This window comes from Silene latifolia, chromosome Y, assembly GCF_048544455.1.
Source record: "Silene latifolia isolate original U9 population chromosome Y, ASM4854445v1, whole genome shotgun sequence".
NCBI classification, from domain to species: domain Eukaryota; kingdom Viridiplantae; phylum Streptophyta; class Magnoliopsida; order Caryophyllales; family Caryophyllaceae; genus Silene; species Silene latifolia.
Window position 1 is genome coordinate 313,551,426 of NC_133538.1, and position 5,905 is coordinate 313,557,330.

Consider the following 5,905-nt stretch of genomic DNA (forward strand, 5'->3'; position numbering starts at 1 on the left):
CCCGCTCCTCCCGCAGCTTAGCGGCATCAGCCAATGCAGCCTCAACCTTGGCCCTCTCGGCTAGGACCGCCTTCTCAGCATCCTCTCTGAGCTTTCGCTCAGCAAGGAAATCGTTTTCGGCGGCCAGGAGGTCCTTTTTCGCCTTCTCGGCCTCTTGCTTAGAGGCATCAAGCTCGAGCCTAAGCCGTTCAACCGCAGGGGCAGCTCGAGCCATGACCGTTTATTGCTCCATAATATGAGCGCCGGCTAGTTCGTTCCACTTCGCCAGCTTCTTGCACAACCTTGTGCCTTCCGCCACAATCTGAGTGGCGGAAGGCTTCAGGGATGAGGAGTCGACGGTGACATTTTGATTGCCCGTCTGCATAGGCCGCTTCTCCAATTGCCGTTCAGTGGGACCAGCAGCCGACGACGGTTGATCTACAAAAAATTCAGACAGAGCATCCATGTCAACATTCATTGACATGTCAGAAAGTCTGTCATCAGGAATGCCTAATGAACCAGCTAAATCCGAGCCATGGGTTAGATCCGTACCAGCCCTGGCCTTCTTGGTTGGAGGACCCTTTTCTTTACCGGCCTCAGTAACAGCAGCGGCGGCAGACTCGGTCTCTTTTCTCTTATTCAAAGAAGGAGGAGTCTCCGCAACAGTGACCTCCTCCTCAACATCGATGACCACCTGCTGCTTTTGGACCACAGGGATTGAAGACTGAGCCGGAGTTGACGCCGTCGCCGCCATAGACGTTGCGTTTGGTTTGCGGCGCGGCACGTTACTGGCAACCTTCGCCTGAGCCGCCGTCACATCCAGTGCCTTCAACTGCTGGTCCATGAGTTCGTTAGGAGCCGGTCGGCGATCACGTGTCTGGGCCTTAGGATGCAGCTCAACAACTCTCCCGTTCTCGTCAAGTCCCAACCTCTGGAGAGCAGAGACAGACAGTGCCGGGCCAAATCGGTCTGTAAAAGAAACAAAGCAGGAGTTAAACAAAGGAAATAAACCAAGATTCAAAATGCAGAAACATAAAAAGCAAAGATGGGCCTCACACCGACCCCACTCACCCTGTTCGAGGGTCGGTATGAGGCCGACGTGGCAGAGCAGCTCATCCTGAAGAACGATCTGCGTCGGGGGCATCCATCCCTTCGGCGTCCCATCCTTCTCAGCCTCAAACAGCTTCATTGTCCGTTTTTCGTCCTCATTAAGATAGACCTTCGAGGCGTCCATCTTAAGCTTATTCCGGGAGACGTATCTGTCATGCTCCCCTTTATTCTCGCACCGCAAATTGACGCGGTCCTGGAAGGACCGGGGCAGCGAATAGTCCTCCGGAACCTCGACGTATACCCACCGCCCATTCCAGTCCTTGCAAGAAGTAAGCTTAGAGACGGTGATATAGCCCGGCTCAGTCTGAATGCTATACCACCCCGTGCCACCTACAACATTCTGTCGAAGGTGGTGAATCCGGCGAAAGAGGTTCACCGTTGGGGCCTCCCCTTTGAAAAGACACAACCATACAAAACCAACAATCGTCCTGACGGCCAACGGATGCAGTTGAGCCACGGCAACGTTCATGGCTTTGATTATGGCCTCGACGTACTCATTCAGAGGAAACCGGAGCCCATACTCCAGGTGTCTGATGTATACGCCGATGTAACCCTCGGGAGGGCAACAGACGACCTGACCTTCCTCAGGGATAACAATTTTATACTCCCTGCCGAAGGAGTAATGGTGTTCAAAGAGATCAGAGCCGGAGCAACTGGCGAACTTGCTCGTCCAGGCACGGTCAGGACTGATCGAGCAGGCATCACCGTGCCACGAAATAAGCGGCCTCTTTACGACAGAGGGTGTCTCCTCATCATCATCATCATCTTCAATACCCTCCAAATATTTCTCATCAATTTCAGGAGAAGGAGACCTGGGGCCCCCGAACCTTAGCGGGTTAACGGCAAGCGGCTCCTGCTCATCAGGATGCGACGGTTCGCCCCCCGGCGCAGAAGTACTAGGTCCAGCATCAGCAGAAGACATGACAACAAATACTTAACAAATAAAAGTTGAAAAATTTGTTTGTTTACGTTGGAAAAAGTGTTACGCCGAGTAACGCTTTGAAGACTAGAGAGAAGTTTCTTCGAAGAAAGCTAGAGAGAAGAAAATTTTTTGAGAAAATGAATTTTTGGTGGCCAAAATCAGGGGCTAACTGCTCTATTTATAGAGCAAAGCCCATGAAACGGGCCAATCAGGGCAAAGCCCATGAAGCGTCAACCAATCAACACCGAGCCACGTGTCAAGCATGCAGCCATGGAATGTCAATCGGCAAACAGTTACAAATCTTCTTCAACACGCTCCTTGACAGAATGCCAATCGACGTATCTTTTTCAAACACGATCCTTGGTATCTACTTGCCAAACGGCCATTGTTCAACCGAGCTTGGCAGCACCGACCGGGGGCAATCAAAAGCACACGGCACTCACAACCTCGGTCTCAGCCAGCGCCATTTTCTTTTCCACATTTGATGTCCATTACACATCCATGTGAAGGGGGGATATGATACGGCCTGAGCAGAACCAAGCCGAGGAAGAAGAAGCCGGGGAAGAAATTCAACTTGCGCAGAATACGCTCAACACTCATCGAAGGTCCATACCACGGCATAGACTACGCTGGGGGCAAATTGATGGGGCATATTCTGCACCCGCTGACCGAGTCAACATATTGAGCAAGGTCAAAGATATCCACAGCAAGTCAACATCTCTGACAGTCTAGCTGACGCAGCCAGTCGGCCTGTCACTTGGGTCTCGGCTAGGCAACCGGCCAGCCGGGAGACATATCCGCGTACTCACATCCAAGACCCCTCGGCATGGAGTCAACTCGGCCAGCCGGCCTGCCATGGGTCCCTCGGCCGAGGGTAGAACAGTCTTTCCACCTGCTCTACCACTTGGCCACTACGTGACAAAAAGGTGAAAGTCTATAAATACTCCACTTCTCTCATTGAGAAAAGGATCCGAAAATAATCGAATAATCCACACTTCATCTCACAATACACTAATCTGGTATAAACTCCCTTATCTCTCTACAATATACTTTGCCAAGTAACACACAACTTAATCCCTTTTAAGTTTACTGACTTGAGCGTCGGAGTGAGTACGCTCGGTACCAAGCCGAGCCCTCAGTTTGTTCATTGTTTCAGGAGAGCCCGAAAGGAAGAGTCAAGCAAAGTCATCATTCTACAAGCTTACGTGGTAACAAATCCTGCTCCGGAATTACACCCGGAACACCTACAATAACGGAAAAGTCTTCATTGGGATTTTAGTTTATGTCGATGACATGATAATAGTGAGCAACAACAAAGAAGAAAGTGGAAGGTTTAAGGCTAGTCTCGATAAACATTTTGGAATTAAAGATTTGGGTCGACGCAAATACTTCTTGGGAATCGAAGTAGCACATGGGCCGAAGGGACTATTTTTGAACCAACGAAAATATGCGTTGGGGATAATAGAGGAAGCGGGAATGAGTCGAGCCAAACCCGTATACACACCCATGCTACTGTAACACCCCCATACTCCGAGTGCCTTACCAGGACCACTCAGGTATGAAGACATCACCATCTCGGTTGCCCGAGGTATGATAATCAAATAGACAAAACAGAAACAACATTTATTATAAGTAATTTAATGAATAAGTACAATCCTCGAAACCAAACTGAAAGTACAATACATTATTCCAAACTATCTGTTCTCAACCAAATGTAAATAAATACTAAACTACAAATGAAGACTCTATCGTCATGTCGTGGCCATCCCAGCTATCCCGATATCATCTCTATACTGTTCAATATCTCGCTCACCATCCCCGAATGGATCACCGCAGGTTTTACAAAACAACACCGGGGTCAGTACTAATCACACAATCAATATAGATAACAACAATAAGACAAATAGACAGCTGAACTGTCACACACACACACACACCACCAACTCCCATCATCTCAATACTGACTGTCCACTGGACCACCCGCTGCGATGGGGACCGCAATCGTTCCCACCTAAGCCCCGCTCATCGTACGAGCGATAACCCCCGTCCATTAATATGCACATCCCCTTCCGTGGCGGGTTCCACGAAGGGCGAAACTAGGGCGTGAAGTCACTCCCGCAAGTGACCCCACTCAGCCGAGAACGCATCTCGAGAACCATCAACAGCAATCACAACCACAAACACAATACAATCATCATATCAAACAACTAACTACAGCACATCACCAATATCCCATTATGGGACTAATACTGAGTAGGAAATCCTACCTGGAAAGCACAACACGCAGACGGTATCTACAGCTGTCTCAAAACGCCTCTTCTACGAATTCTCCTCCTAACATATAACACATAAAGACTACCAATTACTTACTATTCATAAAACCCCCAAATCCTAAATTAGGGTTTGACCAAACCTAGCAAAACATTATATAAATTATATTAAAAGCTTACCCTCGACGCAAGGAATCCAACGACACGAACTACGACACGAACCGACCGTCGAACTCCGGAATTGTTAAGGATGCGATTAGGAAGATGATCGATCGCTTTCTCTCTTAAACAAGTTTTAGGTTTTGGTAAAAGTGAATTAAAACAACGACGATTATGTTTAAATACCCTAATCGCATAATTAACAAAACCCGCGAAAAACTCCCCAGAAACCGACACTCGATCGAGTACCCAAGGTACTCGATCGAGTACCTACTCGATCGAGTGCCCCACTACTCGATCGAGTGCCCAACAGGTCAGAAACTATTTTGCTTCGCCACTTACCCTTACTCGACAGAGTAAGGCCTACTCGATAGAGTACCCCCAAGACTATAAATACGGAGTATTACAGCTACAACATCGCCAATTGGAGCTTACTAGAAGTGATTTGTTGAAAGATGCAATGAAATATCGCAGACTAGTTGGAAGGTTGGTTTATTTAACCATCACGACGCCGGACCTAGTTTATTCGGTCCACATGTTGTCTCGGTTTGTTAGTGAACCACGAAAGGAGCATTGGGACGCTGCCTTAAGGGTAGTACGCTATGTCAAGAAGAATCCGAGCAAGGGAATAACTCTAAGTAGAGACTCAAACTTGGAGTTACGAGGGTATTGTGACTCAAATTATGGACGATGTCCATTAACAAGACGGTCTGTAACACCCCCATATCCAGAGGAGCCTTAACTAGGCCTTCCTTAGCATATAAAGGCATTACCATCTCGGTTACCCGAGGACTGTAATAATCAAATGTCGATAAAAGAACGATTATGTTATATTACAAGTGATTTAAAACCAACTGACGATATAAAAGATACAACTCAAAGGCTACTCGCTATTACTATCAAATCTCGTGAAGACTCATCCCTGCCCGGACTCCAGCTATCAACGACATCAACACCTGCTAAGACAGACTGCTCACCATAAGGGATCACGGCAGACACATAAAACAACAAGACAACCACACAAGGTCAGTACTGAGATAAAACATGACAATACCAACAACGTCTATCGATATAACACAACACAATCAGACACACACACAATCACACCCACTCCAATCAATCTCCATCACCGACTGTCCACTGGACCAGCCCTGCCAGTGGGGACCGCAGCCGTTCCCACCTAAGCCCCGCTCATCATACCGAGCGATAACCCTGTCCCATTAATGTGCACATCCCCTCCCGTGGCGGGTTCCACGGAGGGCGAAACTAGGGCGTGAAGCCACTCCCGCAAGTGACTCCACTCAGCCGAGAACGCATCTCGAGAACCAGAGACAAACAATCACAACTATCAGCAACACAACACAACCACAACACAACCACAATACAACCACAACAATCGACACACTAAACCATCTACAGAAACTGAGTAGGCGAACCTACCTTTAAGCAACTGCAACCAATCCAT